At 42.2% G+C, this 17,839-nt stretch overlaps 1 protein-coding gene across 1 annotated transcript in view; it reads right to left on the bottom strand.

Moving 5' to 3' along the window:
* Positions 1-17,839, bottom strand: part of LOC141156509 (meiotic recombination protein DMC1/LIM15 homolog) — a 154,719-nt gene that overhangs the window by 103,733 nt on the left and 33,147 nt on the right. The gene's annotated exons all lie outside the window — the stretch shown is intronic.

Raw genomic sequence — 17,839 nt, 5'->3', positions numbered from 1 at the left:
CCCAGCCACGACCCATCTTCAATGCTCTTACTGAGGAAAGGAGGTTGTTGGCCAAAATCTCGCGATACATGACCCTATCCATCCTCCCTTCAATACACTGCAATCATCCTTTACCCTTTGCAGAAAAGCACCCCGAAAGTATGATGTTTCCTCCACCATGCTTCATGGTTGGGACGGTGTTCTTGAGGTTGTACTCATCCTTCTTCTGCCTCCACACACGGCAAGTGGAGTTGATACCAAAAAGTTCTATTTTGGTCTCATCTGACCACATGACCTTTTCTCATGCCTCCTCTGGATCACCCAGATGGTCATTGGGGAACTACAAACGAGCATGGACATGTGCGTGAGCAGGGGGACCTTCTGTGCCCTGCAGGATTTTAATTCATGACGGTCTACTGTGTTACTAACGGTAATGTTTGAGACTATGGTCCGAGCCCTCTTCAGGTTAATGACCAGGTTCTCCCGTGTAGTTCTGGGCTCATTTCTGACCTTTCTCAGTATCATCTTTACCCCACGAGGCGAGATCTTGCATGGAGCCCCAGACAAAAGAAGATTGACAGTCTTCTTGTGTTTCTTACATTTTCTAATAATTGTGCCAACAGTTGTTGCCTTCTCAGCAAGCTGCTTGCCTCTTGAGAAAGCCACATTGTGTCAGGCGAAACGCGCGTTGAGGTGGTTCTTCCATGGGTCTAATGCACTCAGCACTTTAGCTTTGTGTCCCATCTTTTGGTAAGGCTCCTTTTATAATTGTTGGACTGTGGGTGTTACATGTGATTATGGACGGTTCTTAGTCCTGGGTATAACTAGCGACTGCTCGCTCCCAGACCATTCTCTCTAATTTGGATATTTACCTTGCCTTAGGAGTCCCCACCCCGCAATTTATGTATATGGCGTGGGTGAGTGTGTGTGTGTGTGTGTGTGTGGGGGCATAAGCCATTCAGTGCTGCTATCCCTTGACCCTGTGTATCCCTATTTTTAAATGCTGTGATTTGATTATGTATTTTTGATGTAATTAATAAAGATTGTTTTCTAACTAAATTAATCCATGTTTTCTCCGTGGTTTAAATATGTCTTTGGAGTAGAGTTCATGCTGACCTAGAATTTATGGTTTAACAGCTATGTTTGCTCTCGGGCATGTATTTAAGGCTGTTGTCTATTGTCCTGTAGCCCATCCCAGCCTTGTGCATGTCTACAATTTTTTCTCGGTTGTCTTTAGACAGCTCTTTGGTCTTGGCCATGGTGGAGAGGTTGGAGTGATTGATTGAGTGAGTAGACAGGTGTCTTTCATACAGATAACAAGTTTAAACAGGTGCAAATAATACAGGTAATGAGTGCAGAGTATGAGAACTTCTTAAAGAAATACTAACAGGTCTGCGAGAGCCTGAATTCTGGCTGATTGGTAGATGATCAAATACTTATTTCATGCAATAAAATGTAATTTCATTATTTAAAAATCATACAATGGGATTTTCTGGATTTTTTTAGATTGTTTCTCACAGTGGAAGTGTACCTACTATAAAAATTACAGACCTCTCCATGCTTTGCAGGCGGGAAAACTTGCAAAATCGGCAGTGTATCAAATACTTATTTTCCCCACTGTATATACAGCGAAGGAAATAATCATTTGATCTCTTGCTGTTTTTGTAAGTTTGCCCACTGACAAAGACATGAACAGTCTATAATTTTAAGGGTAGGTTAATTTTAACATTGAGAGATAGAATATCCAAAAAAAATCAAGAAAATCACATTGTATAAATTAGATAAATTTATTTGCATTTTGCAGTGAGAAATAAGTATTTGATCCCCCTACAAACCATTATGAGTTCTGGCTCCTACAGACCAGTTAGACGCTCGTAATCAACTCGTTACCTGCATTAAAGACAGCTGTCTTACACAGTCACCTGTATAAAAGACTCCTGTCCACAGACTCAATTAATCAGTCAGACTCAAACCTCTACAACATGGGCATGACGAAAGAGCTTTCTAAGGATGTTCAGGGACAAGATCATAGAACTGCACAAAGCTGGAATGGGCTACAAAACCATAAGTAAGACGCTAGGTGAGAAGGAGACAACTGATGGTGCAATAGTAAGAAAATGGAAGAAATACAAAATGACTGTCAATCGACATCGATCTGGGGCACCATGCAAAATCTCACCTCATGGGGTATCCTTGATCATGAGGAAGGTGAGAGATCAGCCTAAAACTACACGGGGTAACTTGTTAATGATCTCAAGGCAGCTGGGACCACAGTCACCAAGAAAACAATTGGTAACACATTACGCCTTAAAGGTTTAAAATCCTGCAGTGCCTGCAAGGTGCCCCAGCTTAAGAAGTCACATGTGCAGGCGCGTCTGAAGTTTGCCAATGAACACCTGGATGATTCTGTGTGTTATTGGGAGAAGGTGCTGTGGTCATATGAGACAAAAATTGAGCTCTTTGGCATTAACTCAACTCGCCGTGTTTGAAGGACGAGAAATGCTGTCTATGACCCAAAGAACACCGTCCCCACTGTCAAGTATTGAGGTGGAAACATTATGTTTTGGGGATGTTTCTCTGCTAAGGGCACAGGACTACTTCACCGCATCAATGGCAGAATGGATGGAGCCATGTACCGTAAAAGCCTGGGTGACAACCTCCTTCCCTCTGCCAGGACATTAAAAATGGGTCGTGGCTGGGTCTTCCAGCAAGACAATGAACCAAAACATACATAGTAACATAGTTTTTAAGGTTGAAGGAAGACTAAGTCCATCTAGTTCAACCCATAGCCTAACATGTTGATCCAGAGAAAGGCAAAAAAAACCTATGTGGCAAACACTAAGCTCCACATTGGGGAAAAAAAATTGCTTCCTGACTCCATACGGCAATCAGACTAGTTCCCTGGATCAACACCCTATCAAGGAATCTAGTATATATAACCGGTAATATTATACTTTTCAAGAAAGGCATCCATGCCCTTCTTAAAGTTTAGTAGTGAATCACTTATTACAACATCATACGGCAGAGAGTTCCATAGTCTCACTGCTCTTAAAGAATCCGCGTCTGTGATTATGATTAAACCTTCTTTCCTCCAGACGTAGAAGATGCCCCCTTGTCCCCGTCTCAGGCCTCAGAGTAAAAAGATCACTAAAAGGTCTTTGTACTGTTCCCTCATATACTTGTACCTAGTAATAAGATCACCCCTAAGCCTTCGTTTTTCCAAACTAAATAACCCCAAGTGTAATAACCTGTCTTGGTATTGCAGACCCCCCAGTCCTCTAATAATCTTGGTCGCTCTTCTCTGCACCCGCTCTAGTTCAGCTATGTCTTTCTTATACACCGGAGACCAGAACTGTACACAGTATTCTAAGTGTGGTCGCACTAGTGACTTGTACAGAGGTAAAATTATGTTCTCCTCATGAGCATCTATGCCTCTTTTAATGCATCCCATTATTCTATTTGCCTTTGCAGCAGCTGCCTGACACTGGCCACCAAACGTGAGCTTGTCGTCCACCAATACACCCAGGTCTTTTTCAGTTACAGTTTTGCCCACTGTTTTACAATTAAGCATATAATTGTACATTATATTTCCTCTGCCCAAGTGCATTACCTTACATTTATCCCCATTAAAGCTCATTTGCCATTTATCAGCCCAAGCTTCTAGTTTACATAGATCCTCCTGTAATATACAATTGTCCTCCTCTGTATTGATTGATTACCCTGCAGAGTTTAGTGTCATCTGCAAATATTGAAATACTACTCTGTATGCCCCCTACAAGGTCATTAATAAATATGTTAAAAAGAAGCAGGCCCCATACTGACCCCTGTGGTACCCCACTATTAACTGTGACCCAGTCTGAGTGTGTTCCATTAATAACCACCATTTGTTTCCTGTCACTGAGCCAATTCTTAATCCACATACATATATTTTCCCCTATCCCCATTGTTCTCATTTTATGTATCAACCTTTTGTGTGGAACCGTATCAAAAGCTTTTGCAAAGTCCATATACACAACATTAACTGCATTTCCTAGGTCCAGTCCGGAATTTACCTTTTCATAAAAGCTGATCAGATTAGTTTGACAGAAACTGTCCCTCGTAAACCCATTTTGATATTGGGTCATCATGAGGCTATTTTTCTTCAGATACTCTAGTATAGCATCTCTTAGGAAACCCTCCAGGATTTTACCCACAGTAGAGGTTAAGCTTACTGGCCTATCATTTCCAAGTTAGTTTTTTGTCCCCTTTTTGAATATTGGCACCACATTTGCTATACGCCAGTCGTGTGGTACAGACCTTGTTATTACGGAATCTTTAAAAATGAAAAATAATGGTCTATCTATGATGTTACTTAATTCCTGCAGTACTCGCGGGTGTATCCCATCCGGGCCCGGGGATTTGTCAACTTTAGTGATTTTTAGACGCCGCCGTACTTTCTGCTGGGTTAAGCAAGTGACATTTAATGGAGAATTTTTGTTATCACTAATCATGTTTTCTGTCATGCGATTTTCTTGTGTAAATACTGTTGAAAAAAATAATTTAGCATATTGGCTTTTTCCTCATCCTCATCCACCATTTCACCCAAAGTATTTTTAAGGGAGCCAACACTATCATTTTTTAGTTTCTTACTATTTATGTAGTTAAAGAATATTTTGGGATTATTTTTACTTTCTCTGGCAATGAGTCTCTGTCTCAATCTTTGCTGCCTTGATTTGGTTTTTACAGAATTTATTTAATTTTCTGTATTTATTTAATGCCTCATCACTGCCTACTTGCTTTAGTTCTCTAAATACTTTCTTTTTGTCAATTATTGCGCCCCTTACAGCTCTATTTAGTCATAGTGGTTTCCTCCTATTTCTAGCCTGTTTATTCCCATAGGGTGTATATTGTGCACAGGTCCTATTCAGGATGCTAATAAATGTCTTCCATTTGCTTTGTGTAGTTTTATGTCTCAGGATATCATCCCAGTTTATTGCACTCAGATCATCTGAAGTTTAGTGTTCTTGTAACCCCTCTACTACACATCTTATTAAAGGATACATGAAAGCTTATTATTTTGTGATCACTATTACAAAAGTGACCCCTAAATCGTATATTTGATATGCGGTCGGGCCTGTTGGTTAATATTAGGACTAGCAGTGCCCCCCTTCTTGTTGGGTCTTGAACCAGTTGTGAAAGGTAATTGTCTCTCATAGTTGTTAAAAACCTATTACCTTTGCTTGAACTACAGGTTTCTGTTCCCCAATGTATTTCAGGGTAAGTCCCCCATAATAATGACTTCCCCTTGAGTCACTGCTTCATCTATTTGCTTTATGAGGTAATTTATTATTTTTCCCCCCTCCCCTTATCTCCACCCACAGGGACTCTACATTTCCATTAGATTCACATATATTCTCACACGAGATAGGGTTAAAGATGATTTTACATATAAACACCCCCCCCCGTCGCTTGTTTGCATGGTCATTTCTGAACAGACTATAACCTCGTAAATTAACTGCCCAGTCATGGCTCTCGTCCAGCCATGTTTCAGATATCCCCACCATGTCATAATTATTTTCCAACAAAATAAATTCTAATTCCTCCATTTTGCTGGTGAGGCTTCTGGCATTAGTGTACATGCATTTTATGTATCTCTCTGTACCTCTATTCCTTCTTACTATATTGACTGTTCTAACCCCACCCCCAATTTGTTTATTTGTGCCCAGGTCACTATCGGCACTATCTTCCCCACCTATAAAATGAATACTCCCCCAATCCCTAGTTTAAACACTCCTCCAACATTCTAGCCATTTTCTCGTCCCTAGCGTAGAACCTGTAGCCAACTGAGAAGTCGGCCCAGTTCTCCAGGAACCCAAACCCCTCCTTCCTACACCAAATCCTGAGCCATTTATTTATATCCCTAATCTCCCGTTGCCTCTCTGGCGTGGCACATGGTACAGGCAGTATTTCAGAGAATACCACCTTGGTTTAATACCACCTTGCTTTAAGCTTGCAGCCTAATTCCCTGAAATTATCTTTAAGGATCTTCCACCTACCTCTAACTTTGTCAGCCAAGGCAACAAAGGAGTGGCTCAAAAAGAAGCACATTAAGGTCATGGAGTGGCCTAGCCAGTCTCCAGACCTTAATCCCATAGGAAACTTATGGAGGGAGTTGAAGCTCCGAGTTGCCAAGCGACAGCCTCAAAATCTGAATGATTTAGAGATGATCTGCAAAGAGGAGTGGACCAAAATTCCTCCTGACATGTGCGTAAACCTCATCATCAACTACAAAAAATGTCTGACTGCTGTGCTTGCCAACAAGGGTTTTGCCACCAAGTATTAAGTGTTGTTTGCCAGAGGGATCAAATACTCATTTCTCACTGCAAAATGCAAATAAATTTATCTAATTTATACAATGTGATTTTCTTGATTTTTTTGGGGGATATTTTATCTCTCAATGTTAAAATTAAGCTACCCTTAAAATTATAGTCTGTTCATGTCTTTGTCAGTGGGAAAACTTACAAAAACAACAAGGGATCAAATAATTATTTCCTTCACTGTATACATAAGTTGTCCTGTGTTGAAAAACTTTCCTTAGAAGATAGTATCTCATTGTCAAGTTTAGGCTCCCTAAGTACCAATGTTCTAACTAGGGACACATAGTGAAAGTGAGGGAGAGCTGCCGTGGTGCGGGGGCGCCAAAACCTCATTATCTAGGGTTCCAACCTCCGCTGCCAGGCAGAGTGAATATAGCGGATATCTTAGGGTCTCATAGGTTCCTATGTGATATGACCTGGGATTTTTTCTCCTCTGTTTCATAACCTTACTAGTACACCCGTCCCTCTTGTTACTAACTAAGAATTGATTGTTATAACTTGGGCACATCAGCAATTATGCATGTCTTTGGAAAAAATGGAGACATATTGAGTGTCGGTTTATGGGACTAAGAGACCAGTATTGACTGAATTTCTCAGGCTGCTGAGAATCTAGTCTAAATGGGTTTGTGTTTTCAGACCTGCTGTGTTTTTTTATTTCTTATTTGCACTAGGGTTTTTTCTAGGTGTTTTTTAATCTATATAAATAAATACTAACTTTAAAGGTTATATGTAGGCTTTCAAAGGTCCCTTTTAGTAATTTTTGACATTTATACAATTGGGCACAGGAACCATGAATTGTTCTAAAACGTCCTCTTAGATGGTAAAGTAGCACTTTCCTGCAAAGTCCCGTGTCTGCAGAGGTGTGTACTCTGTAGAACACTGAAGCCCATGTCTCAAACTTGAAGAGGTGCAGTAGAAATGCCAAGGAAGCACTCAATGCTCGAAGGGAGTGGGCCATTCGATGAACGGGGAGCTCTCGATTTGCCCAATAAAGTTCCAAAATGGCATATTGTCCCCAGTGAGAAATACAGGTGCTTCTCACAAAATTAGAATATCAGCAAAAAGTAAATTTATTTCAGTTCTTCAATACAAAAAGTGAAACTCATATTATATAGAGTCATTAAAAACAGAGTGATCTATTTCAAGCATTTATTTTTGTTAATGTTGATGATCATGGCTTTCAGCCAATGAAAACACAAAAGTCATTATCTCAGTAAATTAGAATAATTAGCAAAAAAACACCTGCAAAGTCTTCCTAAGTGTTTAAAAAGGTCCCTTAGTCTGTTTCAGTAGGCTCCACAATCATGGGGAAGACTGCTGACTTGACAGATGTCCAGAAGGCAGTCATTCACACACTCCACAAGGAGGGTAAGCCACAAAAGGTCATTGCTAAAGAAGTTGGCTGTTCACAGAGTATCCAAGCATATTAATGGAAAGTTGAGTGGAAGGAAAAATGTGGTAGAAAAATAAACACCTTAAATAGATCACTCTGTTTGCAATGACTCTAGATAATATATGAGTTTCACTTGTTGCATTGAAGAACTGAAATAAATTAACTTTTTGATGATACTATAATTTTGTGATAAGCACCTCTAGATGCCTTAGAGGCAGAAAGACCTCTACAAGAACCCTTTGGAATGATAAATAAAACATATAAACTCCTGAAGGGGGCCAAGGTGGACAAGTAAAGACAAAAGCCTTTGACCAGGTCCAAGTTGTGGGGGAATCTTTCTGTAGAATGAGACGAAGAAAGGATGAAAGAAGACAGTACTATCTTCTCACTGAGGTGAACAGAGAAAACCACTTTGGGCAGAAATATAAGCTTAACCAGGAATAAAGAGGTCTAGGATCACCAGAATTGTGGCTGCCTCCTATGAGACAGTAAGTGAAAGGACATGTTTCCCATTATCATTAGTTTTTTTCTGTTTTTCCTTCTGTTCATTTGCTTCTCCTACTGCTATTTCACTACCTGGTGTTAGCTTGGTGCTAGTAGGTGGATGCATCCTGTGGAGGATGAGCCAACTTTTGTTTTCTTAGTGTCAGCCTACTGGTGACAGCAGACAACACCATGGTATCTTTGTCCCCAAATGAAGCACCCAAGAAAGAAAAAATGCCATACTTAGAGCTTCCTGCACTTTTAAATCAATTCACAAACCCCAAAAAGTTTCCAACAAACTGTTTGACAGCTTTATTACATGCGAGGAATGAGTAAGAAATAGACATTCCTTACATGTACTAAAGCTGTCAAACAGTCGCAAATCATGCACATGGGAGTGATTCAAACATAACACTGAGCAGCTGTAACTACTCGGTGCTCGGCCCGAGCATACTCGCTGAAAGGGTAACAGAACATACTCGCTCATCACTAGTTATTACATATAATTCAAACACAAGAAATAAATATAGGAGGTCAGTTTCATATACAGCATTTACAGCAATAATTTTAAGAGGCATTTTTGCTTTATATTGGGTGCTTAATTTTGGCAAAAAGCAGTATCCAAATGTTAGTTGAAAGCCTACAGTAAAATATGAAAATGCCATTTTTTTCAGGCACTTTTCGCCCTGCAATTTGAAAAAAAACAATACTTCACAAATGGCTGTAAAAATATTGAGGTACTAAACTCTGTATAAACAGTGTAATGGCTTATACAGATAGACTATAAGACAGTGCATGCACGGACTTCAGAACTGCTCCAATATATATTTTAGATTTATTTTGCATGAGAGTAGAGCTTACATCAATATGTCATGTGATTTGATTCCTATATACCTACAGCTGAAACCATAAGTTTACATACAGTATATAAAAAGACACATATGCATGTTTTTCTCAATATCTGACATGAAATCAGAATAAACCTTTCCTGTTTTAGGTCAATTAGGATTACAATATGTTTTAACATTTGCCAAATGCCAGAATAATGAGAGAGAGAGAATGTTTTAAGGCATTTTTATTACTTACTGCAAAGTCAAAAGTTTACATATATTTCATTAGTATTTGGTACCATTGCCCTTAAACTGAATGACTTGGGTTAAACGTTTGGGATATCGTTCCACAAGCTTCTCACAATAGTTGGTTGGAATTTGGGCCCATTACTCCTGTCAAAACTGGTGTAACTGATCCAGGTTTGTAGATCGACTTGCTCGCAATTGCCTTTTCAGCTTTGCCCATACATTTTCAATAGGATTGAGATCAGGGCTTTGTGATGGCCACTCCAAAACATTGACTTTGTTATCCTTAAGCCACTTTGTTACCATTTTGGCAGTATGCTTCGGGTCATTGTCCATTTGGAAGACCCATTTCCGCCCAAGCTTTAAACTTTCTGGCTGATGTCTTGAGATGTTGCTTCAGTATTGCCACATAATCTTCTTCTCTCATGATGCCATCTATTTTGTGAAGTGCACCAGTCCCTCCTGCAGCAAAACAACCCCACAACATGATGCTGCCACCATGTGTTTTACAGTTGAGATGGTGTTTTTAGGCTTCCAAGCTTCTCCCTTTTACCTCCAAACGTAACAATGGTCATTATGTCCAAAAAGTTCAATTTTAGTTTCATGAGACCACAGGACATGTCTCCAAAAATCAAGGTCTTTGTTCCTGTGTGCATTTGCAAACATTAATCTGGCTTTTTTCTGTTTCTTCTGGAGTAATGGCTTCTTCCTAGCAGAGTGGCCTTTCAGCTCATGTTGATACAGTACTAGTTTCACTAGCTTCCACCATCATCTTCACAATGTCTTTTGCTTTTGTCCTTGGGTTGATATGCACATGTCGGACCAAAGCACGTTCATCTCTGGGACACAGAACATGCTCCTTCCTGAGCGATATAATGTCTGGACATTCCCATCTTGTTTGTATTTGCATATAATTGTTTGTACAGATGAACGAGGCACCTTCAGGTATCTTGAAATAGTACCCAAGGATGAGCCAGACTTGTGCAAGTCCACAATTCTCTTCCTTATATCTTGGCTGATTTCTTTAGACTTTCCCATGATGCTACACAAAGAAGCTGTCACGCAAGGTGAGGGAAATACTAAGTGCACAATGACGGAAAGAGGGGGAGGAAGCCCAAACAAAAGGGAAAGGGGGAGTGGAGACCCCTAGGCAGATCTGACAACACTCTGACTGCCCTAACGTCCCTAAATAGGTTCCGCACCTATAGCTGAGCAGCACAACAAGCAGAAAGTGAGAGTAATACTCACCAATAACGAGATATGTTCTCACTGTAAATCAGATGCTAGACAGCAGTTAAAGTGAGAATCTAAAACATAACTTTTAACCCCTTAAGCCCCGCGGGTGGTTTGCACGTTAATGACCGGGCCAATTTTTACAATTCTGACCACTGTCACTTTATGAGGTAATTACTCTGGAACGCTTCAACGGATCCCCCTGATTCTGAGATTGTTTTTTCGTGACATATTGTACTTCATGATTGTGGAAAAATTTCTTCGATATCACTTGCGTTTATTTGTGAAAAAAACAGAAATTTGGCGAAAATTTTGAAAATTTTGCAATTTTCAAAATTTGAATTTTTAAGCCCTGAAATCAGAGCGATATGTCACACAAAAGAGTTAATAAATAACATTTCCCACATGTCTACTTTACATCAGCACAATTTTGGAACCAAAATTTTTTTTGTTAGGGAGCTATAAGGGTTAAAAGTTGACCAGCGATTTCTCATTTTTCCAACAAAATTTACAAAACCATTTTTTTAGGGACCCCATCACATTTGAAGTCACTTGGAGAGGTCTTTTCGACAGAAAATACCCAAAAGTGACACCATTCTAAAAACTGCACCCCTCAAGGTGCTCAAAACCACATTCAAGAACTTTATTAACCCTTCAGGTGCTTCACAGGAATTTTTTGAATGTGGAAGAAAAAAATGAACATTTAGCTTTTTTCACAAAAATGTTACTTTAGACCCAATTTTTTTTATTTTCACAGGGGTAACAAGAAAAAATGGATCCCAAAATTTGTTGTGCAATTTCCCCTGGGCACGAAGATACCCAATATTTGGGGAAAAAACACTGTTTGGGCGCACGGCAGGGCTCGGAAGGGAAAGAGCGCCATTTGACTTTTTGATTGTAAAATTTGCTTGAATAATTAGCGGACGCCATGTTGTGTTTAGAGAGCCCCTGTGTGCCCAAACTTTGGAGCTCCCCCACAAGTGACCCCATTTTGGAAACTAGACCCCCCAAGGCACCTTTATAGATGCATAGTGAGCACTTGGAACCCCCAGGTGCTTCACAAATTGATTCGTAAAAATGAAAAAGTGAAAAAAAAACCACTTTTTCATTTTTACGAATCAATTTGTGAAGCACCTAGGGGTTCCAAGTGCTCACTATGCATCTAGATAGGTGCCTTGGGGGGTCTAGTTTCCAAAATGGGGTCACTTGTGGGGGAGCTCCAATGTTTGGACACACAGGGACTCTCTAAATACAACATGGTATCCGCTAACAAATTGAATGGAAAATCGGCTCAAATTGTTAGCGGACACCACATTGCGTTTGGAGAGCCCCTCTGAGCCCAAACTTTGGAGCTCCGCCACAAGTGACCCCATTTTGGAAACTAGACCCCCCAAGGCACCTTTCTAGATGCATAGTGAGCACTTGTAACCCCCAGGTGCTTCACAAATTGATTCGTAAAAATGAAAAAGTGAAAAAAAAAACACTTTTTCATTTTTACGAATCAATTTGTGAAGCACCTAGGGGTTCCAGTGCTCACTATGCATCTAGATAGGTGCCTTGGGGGGTCTAGTTTCCAAAATGGGGTCACTTGTGGGGGAGCTCCAATGTTTGGGCACACAGGGACTCTCTAAATGCAACATGGTATCCGCTAACAAATTGAATGGAAAATCGGCTCAAATTGTTAGCGGACACCACATTGCGTTTGGAGAGCCCCTCTGTGCCCAAACTTTGGAACTCCCCCACAAGTGACCCCATTTTGGAAACTAGACCCCCCAAGGCACCTTTCTAGATGCATAGTGAGCACTTGGAACCCCCAGGTGCTTCACAAATTGATTCGTAAAAATGAAAAAGTGAAAAAAAAACACTTTTTCATTTTTATGAATCAATTTGTGAAACACCTGGGGTTCCAAGTGCTCACTATGCATCTAGATAGGTGCCTTGGGGGGTCTAGTTTCCAAAATGGGGTCACTTGTGGGGGAGATCCAATGTTTGGGCACACAGGGACTCTCCAAATGCAACATGATATCCGCTAACAAATTGAGCCGACAATTTGTTAGCGGATATCATGTTGCATTTGGAGAGTCCCTGTGTGCCCAAACATTGGAGCTCCCCCACAAGTGACCCCATTTTGGAAACTAGACCCCCCAAGGCACCTATCTAGATGCATAGTGAGCACTTGGAACCCCAGGTGCTTCACAAATTGATTCATAAAAATGAAAAAGTGTTTTTTTTTTCACTTTTTCATTTTTACGAATCAATTTGTGAAGCACCTGGGGGTTCCAAGTGCTCACTATGCATCTAGATAGGTGCCTTGGGGGGTCTAGTTTCCAAAATGGGGTCACTAGTGGGGGAGCACCAATGTTTGGGCACACAGGGGCTCTCCAAACGCAACATGGCGTCCGCTAACAATTTGAGCCGATTTTCCATTCAATTTGTTAGCAGACACCATGTCGCGTTTGGAGAGCCCGTGATGTGCCTAAACAGTGGAGCTCCCCCACAAGTGTCCCCATTTTGGAAACTATACCCCTCAAGGATTTTATTAAGGTGTATAGTGAACATTTTGAACCCAGAGGTACGGCACAGAATTTGTTTACATTAGGTCATCATATTGAATAAGTTGTCATTATTCTTGAGCGCAAGTGCTCGCTACTTGAGTTTGCATCGGGTACTCAGGTATGCACCATGTACAGCGTGTGCTCGAGTGACATGCTCGAGTCCCTGCTCCGCATGTTTCACGGTTATTAGACACCCAAAAAAAAACATGCGGGGATCGCTCGTGCATGGCAGGCAATCCCCGTAAAGTTTTTTGGCCACGAAGCATATGGGGCAGAGACTCGAGCATGTCACTCAAATACCCACGATACTCAATGCATACCAGAGCACCCGATGCAAACTTAAGTAGCGAGCACTTGCTCTCAACACTAGTCGCCATATCATCATCTTTTTTTCTTACTTTTGAAAAAAATCCCAACCCCAGCCCTAACCCTAGCACAACCCTAGCCCTAGCACAACCCTAGCCCTAGCACAACCCTAGCCCCAGCACAACCCTAGCCCCAGCACAACCCTAGCCCCAGCACAACCCTAGCCCCAGCACAACCCTAGCCCCAGCACAACCCTAGCCCCAAACCCAGCCCTAACCCTAGCCCAATCCTAACCCAAGAGTTTATTTTTGACGCCGTTCCTTGTGCGGTATAAGTGATTAGACGACTTTATTCTTCGGGTCGGTGTGATTACAGCAATGCCAGAATCATATGGGGTTTTTATGACTGACAGCTGTCACACACTAAAAGATGCATTTTTTGTAAAATCTAGTTTTTGCATCGCCATATTTTGAGAGCTATAATTTTTCCAGATTTTGGCAGACAGTCATGTGACGGCTCGTTTTTTGCGGGATGACTTGACGTTGTTATTGGTGCCATTTTCAGGCACGTGACATTTTTTGATCGCTTTCTATTCCGATTTTTGGGAGGCAGAATAAACAAAAACCAACAATTCAGGAATTGTTTTTTTTTTTTTTTTTTATTCTGTTCCGCGTGTGGTAAAATTGATGAGGTAGCTTTATTCTTCGGGTCAGTACGTTTACAGCGGTACCACATTTGTATCATTTTTCTATGTTTTGGCGCTTATACACAATAAAAGCTATTTTATAGAAAAAAATATTTTTTAGCATAGCTTTATTCTGAGAGCTATAACTTTTTTATTTTTCGGCTGATGGAGCTGTATGGCGGCTTGTTTTTTGCGGGACGAGATGACGTTTTCAGCGGTATCATTTTTATTTATATGCGTCTTTTTGATCGCGTGTTATTCCACTTTTAGTTTGGCGGTATGGTGATAAAGCATTGTTTTTTGCTTCATTTTTTTTTTTTTTTTTTACCGTGTTCACTGAAGGGGTTAACTAGTGGGACAGTTTTATAGGTCAGGTTGTTCCGGACGCGGCGATACCAAATATGTGTACTTTTATTGTTTTTTTTTTTTTTATAATAATATTTATTGATGGGTACATTATATTTTTATTTTTGGTGTATTATTTTTTTTATTTTTTTATAATATTTTTGCACATTTTTTTTTTTTTTTTCCACTTTCACACAGTTTATACACTTTATTACTTTGTCCCACTCTGGGACTTTCACTTTTTTTTTCTGATCGCCTGCATGGCACAGGAATGAAGCACCATCCCTATGCCATGAAGGCTGTCAGAAGTGCACAGTGTGAAGATTGCTTGGAGATGCACTGCGCATGCCCAAGCAATCTTCCTGCTCTCTGGTGACCCGGATGTTGTCATGACGACATCGGGTCGTCATGGCAACACCCGGGAAGCCTTTGCAGACTGCGCTGGAAGCCGGAAGAGGAGGTGAGTATCGCCGATCACCTCCCCTTGCCCCCGCAATGCCGCGATCGACTTCGATCGCAGCATCGCAGCGGTTAATGTGCTGGGAGCGGTGCAGGACCGCTCCCTGCACATAGTACCGGGTGTCAGTTGTGACAATCAGCTGACACCCGGCGGCGATCGCGCCCGCACAGCCTGTGTGCGCGCGCGATCGCCATGACGTACTAATACGGGTCTGGCTCTTAAGTCCCAGGGCACAGACGCGTATTAGTACGTCAGATGTCATTAAGGGGTTAATGTTTAACAATTAAAAACAAAGAACAAAAAAATGCCACCCATAAAAAGAGATAGGTCTCTAAGCTAGAGTGATTATTGCCATTAACATAGCCAGGAGACCGTCTCTGTATATGTAGCACCCCGTGGGTTCAGCCGCTACAGGGGTATTGCACCTCAACCAGAGGTGTGATATTCCACTCCCGGGTAAGGATGGAGTGTGGACCAGGGCTCGGTTAGCTGCATGCATCACACACACCCCATTTCCGGGGAACAGCTCAACGGTGCTCCCATTAGTACAGTAATGCAGGCACGACAGACCATGTCCCTGGCTGGAGTGGGGAGGGGGGAGGAAAACCCAGTGATGTAGGAGCAGGAGGGGACGGTTTCTGGGCATAGGTAGGAGCCCATTGGTTGCAAGTCACCTGGGCTCATACACAGAGAGGGAGGTATATAAGGTGGGCACCATCTTAGAACAGTGTGCAGGGAGAGGAGGAGTTCAGCCAGAGAGGGCTGACAGGGAGCTGTGGCTCAGTCTGGGCCCAGCTCCACGAGGCAGGCCTGGAGTGAAGGCCAGAGCCAGCAGAAAGGACAGAAACAGACAGGAACAGAAAGGAAGAAAGGAACAGAACACCAAGAGAGGCCCAGAGACACGAAGGCAGAAGGAACCCTAAGGACCCAGGAGATTGCGGGTGACGGGTTGGCAGAACAGGGTACCGGATCCCAAGTTGGTGGAGGCGACTAATCCTTAATCAAGAACTGGCGGTCGCGATCATTTACTGGTGCGACCCCTCACTACACTTACTAGAAAAACACACCACATAGGGTCAGGGAAGTGGGCACCCAGCCCTCCCAGGAGAAGATCCGAGGCAGCTGGACAGGAGTAGTGTCACTGGTGGGGCACGGCTGATGAAAGGATAGAAGGGAGTCCTGTGCCACACTCTGGAATTACCTGGGGGTTGGTCGAGCCCCCTGCCTGGTGGACGCAGCACAGCTCGGGCGGTCCTACCTGCGCACAAGTGACCTGGATGAGAACTGTGAGTAAAGAACCTGAACTGCAACACCTTGTCTCTGTGCTTTCTCACCGCATACAGCACTACTAGTACTGGGACGCCCCGCACCATCACCCCCATCGTCTACTATACTGCCCTGGACCCGCACTCTTCCCGTGGGGAGTTGCACTACCTCAGCTGCATACACCATCAGCCCCAGCGGTCTGCCTTGCAGCGGCGGTTCGCACTGACCGCAATCCACGGGTGGCGTAGTCGGACATTAAACCATAAAAACCCTATACAAGATTGCCACTGCTTTGACCACCCTGAGCCACGGGACCGGGTCACCGCCACGGAGACTACAACCCCCAGAGACCCGACTCGGGGTAATCCCACACACGTGCGTACACCGGCACAGGGGGCGCGTCATATACAGTTATATGAAAAAGTTTGGGCACCCCTATTAATCTTAAGCTTATTGTTTTATAAAAATTTGTGTTTTTGCAACAGCTATTTCAGTTTGATATATGTAATAACTGTTGGACACAGTAATGTTTGTGCCTTGAAATGAGGTTTATTGTACTAACAGAAAATGTGCAATCTGCATTCAAACAAAATTTGACAGGTGCATAAGTATAGGCACCTCACCAGAAAAGTGACATTAATATTTAGTAGATCCTCCTTTTGCAAAAATAACAGCCTCTAGTCGCTTCCTGTAGCTTTTAATGAGTTCCTGGATCCTGGATGAAGGTATTTTTGACCACTCCTCTTTACAAAACAATTCCAGTTCATTAAGTTTGATGGTCGCCGAGCATGGACAGCCCTCTTCAAATGATCCCACAGATGTTCAATGATATTCAGGTCGGGGGACTGGGATGGCCATTCCCGAACATTGTAACTTTTCATCTGCATGAATGCCTGAGTAGATTTGGAGCGGTGTTTTGGATCATTGTCTTGCTGAAAGATCCATCCCCTGCGTAACTTCAACTTTATCACTGATTCTTGAACATTATTGTCAAGAATCTGCTGATACTGAGTGGAATCCATGCGTCCCTCAACTTTAACAAGATTCTCGGTGCCGGCATTGGCCACACAGCCCCAAAGCATGATGGAACCTCCACCAAATTTTACTGTGGGTAGCAAGTGTTTTTCTTGGAATGCTGTGTTTTTTTGCCGCCATGCATAACGCCTTTTTGTATGACCAAACAACTCAATCTTGGTTTCATCAGTCCACAGGACCTTCTTCCAAAAAGAAATTGGCTTCTCCAAATGTGCTTTTGCATACCTCAGCCAACTCTGTTTGTGGCGTGCTTGCAGAAATGGCTTCTTTCGCATCACTCTCCCATACAGCTTCTCCTTGTGCAAAGTGCGTTGTATAGTTGACCGATGCACAGTGACACCATCTGCAGCAAGTTGATGCTGCAGCTCTCTGGAGGTGGTCTGAGGATTGTCCTTGACTGATCTCACCATTCTTCTTCTCTGCCTTTCTGATGTTTTTCTTGGCCTGCCAATTCTGGCCTTAACAAGAACTGTCCCTGTGCTCTTCCATTTCCTTACTATGTTCCTCACAGTGGAAACTGACAGATTAAATCTCTGAGACAGCTTTTTGAATCCTTCCCCTGAACAACTATGTTGAATAATCTTTGTTTTCAGATCATTTGACAGTTGTTTTGAGGAGCCCATGATGCCACTCTTCAGAGGAGATTCAAACAGGAGAACAACTTGCA

Source organism: Phyllobates terribilis, unplaced genomic scaffold (genome assembly GCF_046119375.1).
Source record: "Phyllobates terribilis strain yellow unplaced genomic scaffold, ASM4611937v1 Scaffold_8__6_contigs__length_399053987, whole genome shotgun sequence".
In the NCBI taxonomy this organism is placed as follows: Eukaryota; Metazoa; Chordata; class Amphibia; order Anura; family Dendrobatidae; genus Phyllobates; species Phyllobates terribilis.
This window is presented reverse-complemented; position numbering and strand designations above follow the sequence as displayed.